The sequence below is a fragment of the Silurus aristotelis genome, assembly GCF_946808225.1.
Source record: "Silurus aristotelis genome assembly, chromosome: 13".
In the NCBI taxonomy this organism is placed as follows: Eukaryota; Metazoa; Chordata; class Actinopteri; order Siluriformes; family Siluridae; genus Silurus; species Silurus aristotelis.
The window spans coordinates 170,349-183,256 of record NC_139586.1 but is presented as its reverse complement, the minus strand read 5'-3'; the positions used below and the strand labels follow the sequence as shown (position 1 = coordinate 183,256).

General features: G+C 42.0%; 1 long non-coding RNA gene across 1 annotated transcript; it reads left to right on the top strand.

Annotated features, from left to right (window-relative positions):
* The first annotated feature begins 695 nt into the window (after positions 1–695).
* LOC310735379 lies at positions 696–2,185 on the top strand. Its single transcript, XR_014536273.1, has 2 exons — positions 696–956; positions 1,054–2,185. It is a non-coding gene; the product is annotated as an uncharacterized lncRNA (long non-coding RNA).
* The last annotated feature ends 10,723 nt before the right edge of the window (positions 2,186–12,908 follow it).

Sequence of the window (12,908 nt, the reverse complement as noted above, 5' to 3'; positions counted from 1 at the left end):
GGCACCTGCAGAGTCGTGCAGTGAGAAGAGCTGGTGTTTTTCCTTTCATCACACACTGCACTCACAGAGCTTCAGAAAGAGCCTAAAGATTTGGATGTGACTCCTGCACATTAGCAGAACAGGAAGTGTAAAGATAAATGGCTCAGAGATAAAAGAGCTGCTCAGTAGATTTGATGTGACATTTAAACCCACGGTAAGATGCTGATAGAACGATACTGATCTGTGGTCAGTCAGAAGGTCTTACATACATGAACCCACTGAAAGCCCACATGCTCATTTCCCTGCTCTATAAAGTAAACAGAGGTTTATTAGAAGTGTGGGAGTGTGTGTGTGTGTGTGTGTGTGTGTGTGTGTGTGTGTGTGCGTGCGTGCGTGCGTGCGTGCGTGTGAGCAGGTGTGCATATACTGCCATGCAAATGGATGTCCTGGGGGTAATGTCTGGAGGAGGATTCCTCAGCAGTCGTCCCTCAAGGGAATGATTTGTGTAACTGCTCCCAGAGAACACAAACTCTCCCTTTAAACAAATCAGGGGCTTCACCTTGTTCACCAGTGTTTTCAGAGGAAAAGCATATTAAAGGTCAAATGTATGTGTTGTGTGTTAAGTTCCTGAAACCTTAATGTGTTTACTGGTTTTAGTTAAAGAGCTTCTACAAAATGACCTGCTGCAGGAGGAGGTAAAAGATTAGCACTTTGGTAGTAAAACTCTTTTTTTTGCAGTTCCTGAACATGCTCAATTAAGAGCAAACTTCTCCAAGGAGATGGAGTCTGTTATGTACTGTGAGTCCTTGAGCCTGGATCACCTTTAAACTGTCGATAATTATTATTATTTTGTGTCTTTGTGTTTGTGTGTCCTCTTCGTACAGTACACTGTGTTTTGATTGCATTCAGAAAAAAAGATTTAATAAATGACATTCTGTCCTGTGAAGATGAAGTCCAGCTCAGTGCCAAGCCCGGAGGTGTTCTTCATCACGCTCTTATTATACTTCAATAAAGAAAAGCTTCACTTGTGTGTGCTTTTTTCTTCTTCTTTGAATGTGTAGTTTCTGCCTGCAGGTGAAAGTCGGTTTTCTCTGCTCAGCCTGCTCGACTCGTCTCTCCTGCTCTTTTCCCAGAGGAACTGGTTCCCAAAATTCTTTCCATGGGAGAGCCGACTGTCGCGCCGCGAAGACCGGCCTCACTGTTCACCACGGGGTGAGAGGCATCTGCATTCCTCCTGTTTTAATCAGAATAAAGACTTCCCTTTTCACAATTGTGTAGTAGCCTTTGTTGTAATTGTAGTTGTTGTACTTGTTGTTGTAGTTTCACTTGTGCTTGCAGCATGTGATTAAACTGAAGGGAATAAAACGACTTGGGGGCACAAAGTATGCAAAACTCTCTGAGAATGAAGGGCAGGAAAAGGGATGGTTGACATGCATTCACTCGGAGGGAAGGGAAGTATGGCTGACATGGCATCCTGCCGTACAGGAAACAACTGTGGTGTATAAAATATGTTTAGACAAATGCACAAGATTAATGATGAAATTTTATCATCTTTCAGTTCATTAATAGCATTAAAGTAAATCTTGAAGAGAAAAGATGCACACTCAAGAGCAGTCTCAGCTCCTGTAGATCTCATTAGTCTCCATTTGTGGTTTCATTTCCCAGGATCATCTGCAGCCCCTGATGGTGAGAAATCTCACTCCAATCTTTTCACTATTCTCACGTTTCCTAAACCACCGTCTGCTGAGGAGAAGCTGCAAAATGTGGGAACGCTAGCTGGTGACTGTGGGAGAGGGAAAGTTCAGAGCCCTGAGCAAAACATAGTGTCTCATGGATTTCAGGCCCTTCCCTTGTCTGTTTGTGTAAAAGACATGGCTCTCAGCTCTTTTCTGTCTTCTTTCCCAGATCTCCAAACAGCCTCGGGGTGGCTGCGGTTGATTTGTGTGTGAAGTGTGTGGGAGCTGGCAGGACGCCCAGTATCACATGGCCAAGAGAGAGAAAGAAAGCGATGAGAATCCAGGAAGGTTTTTTCAGCTGTTCCCAGATCAGGTTTTCGTCATCAGCTGATGGTTTATAAAATGTACAGCTGATTTCGGATCAGTGACAAACTTTTCCCCTTAAATACTGTTTTGGTGTCATGTTTCCCAGATCATGGACAGCACTGGATCTCAGAGCTTGTGTTCAAAATAAATGCAATTAAATAAAATTATAATTCTCCTCAATGTATTAATGCTTTTGTGTGCAGGATTTTAAACCTGAGCTGCGTTATGTTTATAATTTTCCTGACTTTAAGTGAAATCTGACCTCATACAATGCTGAGTAACGCTAAGTTCGATGATTCACCTGACATAGACGACGATTCAGAATAAAATTCTTAATACAATTATAAAAGCTCAGATAAATGCTGTGTTTAATCTCTGACCCACAGACTCTGATTTATTTGCTTTGGTTTATTTGCTTTATGCCAACAGTTCACTTTGAGTTATAATTTGTTTAGTATTAAACAGGAAATAATTACAACTCAAGTATTCAATCCTCCATATTACAGGCATTATAACCTACACATATAACCTACGAATGACCATGACACTGATCGCCACCTTCCATCAGCTACAGTATAAACTTCAGTTGAAGGAAAACTTTCAATTATTATTATTATTATTATTATTATTATTATTATTATTATTACATGAGACAATGAACATCTGTAGAGAAATCAGAATGTTTATTAAACCTCAATCTATTATTCCTCTCATGTCTAATATCAGGCTCTAATCCTGTTCTTCACATTCTCATCCTGATTGGTTTCAGCTCCTGCTGGTCATCATGCAGTCAGAGTTTGGAAGATGGTTTGGGATGTTTGATGTATCTTAGATGTAGGAGACACGGCACTAAGTCTGATTTAAAGCCCCAGTGTCTCACACACACACACACACACACACACACACACACACACACACACACACACACACACACACACACACATACACACACACACACACAGAGAAGAACGATGCCTGAAGTGTGATTCAGAGCATTGTGTGATCTCCAACACTGAAGAAACCACGTGTAGATGTATGGAGTGTCCTGCAGACACAATGTTGAGGTGCTCGAGGAGAAAACCAGCAGAAATGCAGTGTCACTATGAGCTCATCCTGTATACCAGATTATGGTTATGATCACATGATTAATAGATCCTTCATGGTCATGTGATGATCTCATGCTGGTCATGCAAACCTGCACTGCAGACCATAGCAGGTCTGATACGTGTGAATCTGATTAATATAATTACATTATTATCACATTCTCTAAAACATTAAATATTACAGTTAATCTCCAGCAGCTGTTTGATGAACAAAATGTGAATAGAAAAATGTTTAATTATGCAAATGAAGCTTCACTGAATAAAACATCAATAAGTCCTTATAAACCAGAGTTTTTGATGTTGTTAAATAAAATACTGTAATCTGAGTGTGATTTCTGAGATTCTTGTGTGTAGAAATACATTAATACACTGATATCAGAGATATATGACATGAAGTGAAGTAGGCGGAGCTTCTCAGGTAATAATAATAATAATAATAATAATAATCTTAATTTAATCACCATCAGAAATTCCCTGCTTGTGTGTAATGTAATATTGCAGACACATTGTTCTCTCACACTGCTGTAAATAAACAAACATCTCACCGCAGGAACCCTGCAGACTTGAGCTGCACGCTGAGTTCCTTCAGAATCAGCCCTGAAACAGGTCACACACACCAGCAGCAATGTTTTGATGAAAACAGAGCGATGATGATGACTCTGGCACTTTTTCTTCAGAGACTGGTGTTGATTGTGTTTCTCCCACAGATGAAGGAGAGGCTGAGAAGGTTCTCCTGATGTCCAGGTTGGAGACAGACATGCAGCACTGTTGTGTAAACATTCATGTGTGAAAGTGTTGGAATAAGGGCTTGATTGACAGGTACGGGAAAAACGGTGGTTTCACATGTATCTGGAGCAACCCAGTGACCTGTGTATACACACACACACACACACACACACACACACACACACACACACACACACACACACCACTCGCTCTCACACTATCCCGGTCCATCCATCTGATTGGCTGGAGTGGACACTCAGCATATTGCTGTCGACCAATCACAGACGGAGCTGGTCTTATGGTGAGCTCATGCGCTTACTCACCAATCACATGAGCTCATCAGTCTCTACTCCTCATGCACACACACACACACACACACACACACACTGCCTGTGCTTTTGCTTTTCTCCCTCTGCAGTCTCCATTTCCAGCAAACAGGGCTGAGCTTTTCCAGGAAGTCAGGAGTTGAGCAGGAAGTGTGTGAGTGAGTGTGTGTGTGTGTGTGTGTGTGTGTGTGTGTGTGTGTGTGTGTGTGTGTGTGTGTAGATGTGTTTGCAGGACCATGCTTGTTCTCGGCTTGCTCAGTGATGTCAGACTGCAGTGTGTGTATCTGATCTCAGGGCTGAAGGTCAGTGATGGTGGTGTGATGGAGCCCAGGGAGGAGATTACAGTAATGAAGTGTAAAGACTCATGACTTCAGAGCAGCTTCTAAACTGACTTCATTGTCTTCACTCAAGTGACTTTCTATCAGTCAGTTATTGTTCATCGCTCTTCCTTATATGGCTGCTGCCTTCACAGAGCTTTCCAGAGTGATGACCTTCCAGACCTCTTCAGAGGGGCTTTCCTCCTGCCTCTGAGCTCCTTTAGTGTGATCCCAGAAACCACGTGAGTCAAGAAGTGCTGAAAGCTCACCATGTCATCAATAACACACGTCATGGGGGGGTCAGGGAGTGAGCGGTCATGAGAGGCTGAGTAATAATGATCTAATCTAACAGGTTGTTTGTGTTGGATTTCAGCAGAGCTTCAGTTATTCAAGCCTCATCTGATATCTGCATGCAATAACAAATAAACTACAGAAATATTACTTGAGGAAAAAAATTTTGGGAATCTTTTTTTATTTACAGCTTTTTTAATTCTAAGTGAAATTGAGGCCTGGGTGTAAAATCACTCAAACATCTTCAGGCAAATTTCCTGAGAAGCGCCGAAGCTCTCACTTCACTCACAGACGAGGACCTTGCAGTATCTTTCTCCTGGAAAAATCTTTACATTCCATCATCATTAGTGCTGTCTAACATGACTGTCAAAACATTGTACAGAAACAAGAAAAATAGAAACAACAGGGAGGAGATTCCACCAGCATGGATCTGAGACCTGAAGGTGCAGACATAAAAGCAATTTTAGACTTGATAGTTTATAGTACAGCCAAATTCTTTCTTCGTATGTCCCAGTGATAGGAAGCTGGGTGTCAGAGCGCATAGAGGGTTAAGGGCCTTGCTCAAGGGCCCAGAAGTGGTAGCTTGTTCAAAAACTTGTGGCTTACAGATCAATGTCTTAACGACTGAGTGACCAGGACAGAAACGTTCAGGTCTGAGATGGAGTCAGTATCAGTATCAGTAATTCGTCTCTCTGCTGTTAAAATGTTGTGAACAGTCACATGCTGCTTCATCTGCGGCCTGCAGTGTTCTTACTACATTTACACACATTATTTAAACATTTGTATAAATGAACTGAGAGTGTAATAAAACTGCATTTCCCAGCAGCCCGTGTGTGTCACATGACATTATTTACCCTCCTCCTGTTTTTCACTGTTTAACGTCTGCTTCCTGTCTCTTCATCGTCTGCTGATGTTGACATCGTGTCTGTCGCTTTGCCTGTTCCAGTCTTCTCTCACACTTTTGTGTTCATCACCAAGTTACTATTTTACACAATAAAAGTGTGTATTTGCAGTTGCTTCTGCCTCGTTTACGTGAACAGTGACGACTTTAAACTGCAGCTTCAGGAACAAATACAAACTTTTACATTTTCTTACTAAACATCATATTTATAACTGATGATGTTTGTATTAGTGATGACGTTGTTATGACCGATGACGTTATTGTGATCGATGACGTGATGTTTGCAGCCCCACACTGAGTCTAAGTGATAACTCGAGACTGTCAGGAGATAGAAAGCTGTGAGTATGAGATCAGTTTCCATAGAACTGAAAGGGAAAAGGCATTTCTCAGCATATTCCAGTGGAACTGTGACTTGATTTTTGCACGTTCTTGTGAAGCTGGTCATATCAAAGCTCCTGTACATTGATGTGAAATTAGCAGGAAAGATAAGAGGAGATGCACCTCAGTGCGTTCAGAGCGAGAACTTCCCCTGAGATCACAACTGACATTTACAAGAAGTACAGCTGATAGGGTAATCCCTCTGCACTCTTTCATCAGCCTGTTCTTCTCCTCCTCGGGACATGGCACCATCACCACTATCATCTTCATCATCATCATCATCATCATCATTACCATCATCATCTTCATCATCATCATCATCATCACCATCATCATCATCATCATCATCTTCATCATCATCAGCATCATATATCTGTCCATCTTCCTCTGTCCATGTTCACCTTTCACCCTGAAGATCCTTCGCTTCAGTAAAAAGCAAAAAAAGCAAAAAGCATGTGTAGCTTTTTTAAATACAGAGTTTCTGAGTGTGTGTGAAAATTTATGTGACGTTCTTGTTCTGTGCAAAGAAAACTGTCTCACACACATGCTGTTTCCTGTGTGTGTGTGTGTGTGTGTGTGTGTGTGTGTGTGTGTGTGTGTGTGTGTGTGTGTGTGTGTAAAACAGGAAGCACGAGCGGACTGTCACAAAAGAGGAGTTTCTTTGGTCAGAGTGACATGGCACATTAAAACACACACACACACACACACACACACACACACACACACACACACACACACACACACACACACACACAGATGCACATTCATCAATGTTTGATGAAACACACATCTCTTATGTACTGATCTTTTCACCATGACTTGGGTCAAGCTGATTTATTGATTATTGATTTATTGATCAGTTGATTATTTCACACGTTTATATTTATTCGTTTTTTTAAATATTTTTTTTTCTAAACACCAGATTTTCATGTTTCATTCTGCTGACTATAAAAACATGATCGTAAAAAAGCTTTGCTGATTCGTCTCCTGAAGTCCACACCTGCACTGGAGTGTGTTTACTGTCAATTGTATCATAGTTTCCTGAAATCAGCGTTTTGCTGCATGTTCCTCTGAACATCTCTCTGAGTCTCACAGGTGTTTACAGTGGTGTGAGGTTAGGCGTGTGGTTAAAGTACTTCCCCTGGGAACGTTTCAGAAATGTACAAGAATCCGGCTAACAGATGCTTCACCACATTACCATCATCCATTCATCTCCTTATCATCTCATCATCATCTCACCCTCCAAAACTCTGTGAGATGACTTTTTTTCTTTATGCTCCTGCAGGAGAGTCATTTCTTTATCAGAGTTTTTATTTACACACACACACAAACACACACACACACACACACACACACACACACACACACACACACACACACACACACACACTCGGCTTCTCCATGTGTCACTTTATTTGTCTTTGCAGTTAAAGGGATTATCCGTGCTGGTGTTGGTGGATTATTGATGTCTGGACAGTAATTATTTCAGCTGAGGCGGAGACTGAGACCTCTCAAACCTCCACCCATTTTAAACACAATCACACCCTGACACACACACACACACACACACACACACACACACACACACACACACACACACACACACACGTTTACACTGCAGCTCCTGTACACACTGCTACTGAGAATACGAGTCTTATCTTATCTTCTTTCTGTAACGGAATGCAGTCTTTTCCCTCTGTGTCCGGCTTCCAGGTGACACATTCCCGACCTGCTGTGATCTCCAGGCACACATTAGGATGAACTCGTCAAACCTCGTCCACAAACAGGTGGGGTTAACATGGAGCTGTGAACCTGGGGTCAGGGTCTTCTCAGAAGCTGGTGGTCCTTCCTTATTTCTCTCTCTCTCTCTCTCTCTCTCTCTCTTTCTCTCTCTCTCTCTCTCTCTCTCTCTCTCTCTCTCTCTCTCTCTCTCATTCTCTCTCTCTCTCTCTCTCTCTCATTCTCTCTCTCTCTCTCTCTCTCTCTCTCTCTCTCTCTCTCTCTCTCTCTCTCTCTCTCTCTCTCTCTCTCATTCTCTCTCTCTCTCTCAGCAGTCCCTGTGGTCTCACACAGGTGGAGTCTGTGCTCTGGGTCTCATTGCTCTGCTACCACACATGCCTTCATGCCTTCTTCTCCCTCAGAGGCCACGTGGAGCCAAGCTGCAGCATGCTGACTTTTCTGCACAGCTTTCAGACGTGCACGTGAGAACAGAGCAGCGCTGCCACATGATTTACTGCCTGTTTCAGTTTAAGCTCCTTTTTTCCCTCTGCTGGGAGTTTAACTAGAAAGTCACTAAATTAAACAGTCTTAAAATTAATCATAATAAATTACCATTTAAATTAATGATGATTCACTGGAACACATTTCATACAGAAAACAATTAGTAGAACTCTATTTAATGACATAATTACCGATAGTAAATATAAAACACATTTGAAGAATTAGGCATTGCACAGGTTGAATGAACTCTGCAGGCGAATGTAGTAACGTGACTATAACATGTATAATAAATTATGCTACTCGTCCGACACGTGAGATTAAGTGCATTAGGGAAATTCTTAGAAACCCGTGTAGTGTTCCAGGAAAGACAAACAATGTAGATAAAGGGTTAGGAGTAGGCCTTCGTAAGAGCGAGCTGTTCTACTAGGGATCAGTGTGTATGGTGTGGGGTGGAGACACAGGGCTTTAATAAACACAACTTTTTATTTCTGCCAACTAACAAATGCATCCTATTATCAGGCCTCTGTGTGTGTGTGTGTGTGTGTGTGTGTGTGTGTGTGTGTGTGTGTGTGTGTGTGTGTATGTGTATTATACACTGCATTTCTGAGTCACAAAATCCTGTAAAAAATATATAATAAACATTTTCATATAAAGTGTGATGTTTTTCCTGCACGTGGAACATGGACTTTCCTTCTGAAAAGATCAAAGAATTCATTTAATTTAGTTTATTTTCAAATGCAGGTGTGAACTAGAATTATTCTTTTCACTGCCTTTTAACTATTTGCTTGTACTTTTTCAACAGTCTGCACATTTTTTATTTTTATACACTTTTTATTTATTTGCTGTACATCTATCTAAAAAAAGCCCTTGATCACCTCGATCAGCTCTCGGAGTCACTCAGTCATGAAACCTGACATCATAAACAACTCACATCTCAGCACGTGCTTTTTCTGATAACTGATAGCCAGACTCTCTCTCACTTTCTCTCGCTCTCTCTATCCCTCTATCCCCCCCCCCCCCCCCCCCTCTCTCTCTCTCTCTCTCTCTCTCTATCTATCTATTAATGCACTGCAGTTTGTGCAACACTATTGATCATCTGCTCACATGTTCTGCTCATATGAATAAAAAACACAGAACCTGCAGGAGAACTGGAGTGAAGTGAGTGTACAAACTCATGAGATAGAGTAAAGCATGTCATTTTGTGTATTATAAATATCACTTCAGAAGCTCTGCAGTTCTCCTGCATGTAGTGTGGAACACTGTGGAACTCTGTCACCTCTGACGTGTCTGTAAAATAAACCAATAGAATTGAAATAAGATGATGGAAAAAGCGAGGGCAGGAAGCTCCCTTAGTCCTGATTGTGGGCTCGTTTGTAGACCAGCTGTCCAAGTTGTAATAATGGTTTATCTACATGGGTACAGTTTCTCCCAGCTGCCAGTTGCTCCCTCAGCAGGAGGTCGGAATAATTAGGCCAGTCATGTTAATCTCCTGATGCTTCTGACTCCAGACTTTCTCAGGGGAACTCTCCAGAGGAACATTATCACACACTGCTATCATATCTATCACTCACTGCTCCAGTCTTCTACTGATTAACGCTCTGAGATCAGAGAGTGGTGTTTTACTGGAGAAGAACCCACTGTCTCCCCATTTTCTGGTTACAGACCTGAACCTCTTAAACTTCTCACACTTCCCTACACTCTCACACCTCAGTCTAAATAAACCAAAACCACAACCAAGAAATAAAAAAAACAGTTTGGAGGTAAATGTCTTTGTTTGTGTGCAGACTGTAAGCAAGTCCATGACTGAAGTGTTCCAGTTCCAGTTCCAGTTCCAGTTCCAGTGCTCTGTGATGTCTCGGTTACACTCTGTGTTTCACCGTCTGTTTCTTCTCCTTCACTCAGTCTCGTCTCTCTTTTCCTGTAAACACACAATGATGCAAAAACAGAGCAGATTTATTTGGACAGGATCTGCAGTGACGTTCTCTCTGGAACACTGTGTCACATCAGAACAAGAACAGAGGTCGAGAGAAAAGAGCCAAGTCCTCTATAATCTGTCCGTTCTCAACAATATGCAGCCATGTGTAGAGAACCCTGTCATGCTTCTGCACACACACACACACGCACACGCACATGCACCAACACACACAGACACACACACACACACACACACACACACTTGATTTGTACGTACTGTACGCTCTAGGTCACGCTCTGCAGGCCTTGTCCTTCACTTCAATTATATTAACTCTGATCTAATACTGAACTCACTCGAGCCCTGGGAAAACCAGCACCTGATTGGATTGTTTGTGATCAGATTTCTAATTTGCAAAAGAAACATAAGAATGACATGATGATTAACAGAAATGTTCTGATGTTCTCTAAAAGCCCTGAAGGCCACCAGAGTTCCCCGGTGAGAGACTGTAACCTGGTAAAGAGGATGTTTGCTGTCTGACAGAAAGGCAGATTTTTAGAAAAGTAAATGTACACATTAAGGGATTATCGTGTCGGAGACTCGCTGCTAAGACAGACAGACAGACGTTAGCATGTTAGCATGTTAGCATCTCAGAAATGTGTTCCACTGTGTAAATTCATTATCCAGGTATCAGACTTACCTCCAAAACCCCATGTGACAGGATCAGATCTCAAGCATGTTCTCTCCACACCGGTGCAGGGATTCCCTTCTTACTGTAAACACAGCTGCTTTCAAATGATGCTTGTGGGCACAAAGGCAGAGCAACACCTGGATCACTTTCTCGCCACAGTCCAGATGTGAGCACCACTTATACTCACAATCTCATCGTGTGTCTCATGAGAAAGGAAAATAAATCTAAATTCTTGGCACCAGAAAACATTTAAATGCTTTATTACCATAAATACCATAAATATTCAACATTCAGGTCAGGCGGAAAACCCGTTCTGTCTGTATTGATTGGGCAGATGAACAAATCAAAGCAGAGGTCAAACTAAAGGACAAACGGGCCCAACTGTGAAACAGATAACTGTAATGGAAGTAAATCTGAGAGCATTATCCATAGATTAACTTCATTTACATGGATTTGGATGGCGAGATGAAGAAGGCGTGTGCTGAACATCGCCACTCGACTCTCAGTGTATAAAAGTGAAACCTTGTGTTGTGTTCACGGTTTGTGTAAGCGGTAATTTGTGCGTTGAAAATGTGTTGTTTCCCAGCATGGCATGTTAAACATGTTAATGATGGATTCATGAAAACCTCCTACAGCTGCATCTCTGAGTAACAGCGAATCTCACGCTGTTCCACTGAATTCTGAACCCAGGGTATAAACGGTGTGTACACGTTCCTCAGAACACCACTGAGGTTCTGACACTGAGCACATCAGGGGGCATCAAACTGGCCATAGTTCCATCATGTAGATTTTTCTGAGCCTGAACCAGTGCAGCGTCTGCAGGAGTGTTTAACTCTTTATGTAGGTTTTTAGATCTTTTTATATATTATTGTGTTTTCAGTATTCAGGGAAAATAACTGTTTATTCTATTTAGGATTGTGTTATGTTTTGCAGCTCTCCATGGAGCAGAGCAGCTCTGTGCTGTGTGTGTTTTGATGTTGTTCTCCATCCTGGGTAACGACGTAGCAGGCGTGAGCGCTTTGTCTTGGCTGCTTGGCACCAGGTCACAAATACTGTTATTACAGGTGCATGACAAGAGACAGATTCAGTGCTTGATGTTCCATGATGTGTGATCCTTATTGTGTGTGTGTGTGTGTGTGTGTGTGTGTGTGTGTGTGTGTGTGTGTGTGTGTGTGTGTGTGTGTGTGTGTGTACGGTCCCTATGGGAACATTTTACTGCCCCGGTGTCACATGAAGGTTTCTTCCATGAGATATAAATGCTGTTTGTTTGCTGTTCCTTTTTGTTATTTGCATTTGTTTACAGGAAATGAATCAGATGAAGCCTCTGGTTTTTAATAATGATCTGTGCACACACTGGTGTCACGGCTGAGCAGCTTCATCGAGGACTGGACAATATGATGAAAACAAATGTTATAGTGTGTGCAGGAGTCACTCTGACTTACTCAGGATTATGCAAGAGGCATGTGACCATCTATTTGCTTGAGCATCACATGAGGGTTTTGGACACAAGCCCATTCCGCTCAGAGAGGGTTATAAGCAGCATCCCCCTTACTATATTTGTCTTGGCTCCAGAAATAGCTTCAAACACTGGAAAAAGCGGCACAAGCAATCCGATGGAGGAACAAAGAGACCCAGTTGTGGTGTTGATGTATAGTGTGACGCCCACACTGCCTCTGGGGATGATTATAAGGAGCATAAGGCTGATCCTATGAATATGACATGTGCCTTACTCATGTTCTTCTCAGCTTATCCCAGACTGTTTCAGAGAAGAAACTTTGAAAACAAGAAGAAGGAGAATAGAGTCTTAGTAAATGTAAGGAGCAAACCTCATTCTCTCATATGATGAAACAGATCTTCTGGAATAATCATCACTGAGAAAAGATCTTTCATACATTTGATCACATGTTGTGTATTTCTTCTGTCTATTTACAAATAAACCCAAAATCACACCTGAACAACTGCAACATCTGACATCAGGCCTTCTGTGTGGAGATCCTGGACCATGCGGTACCAGTGTTTTGG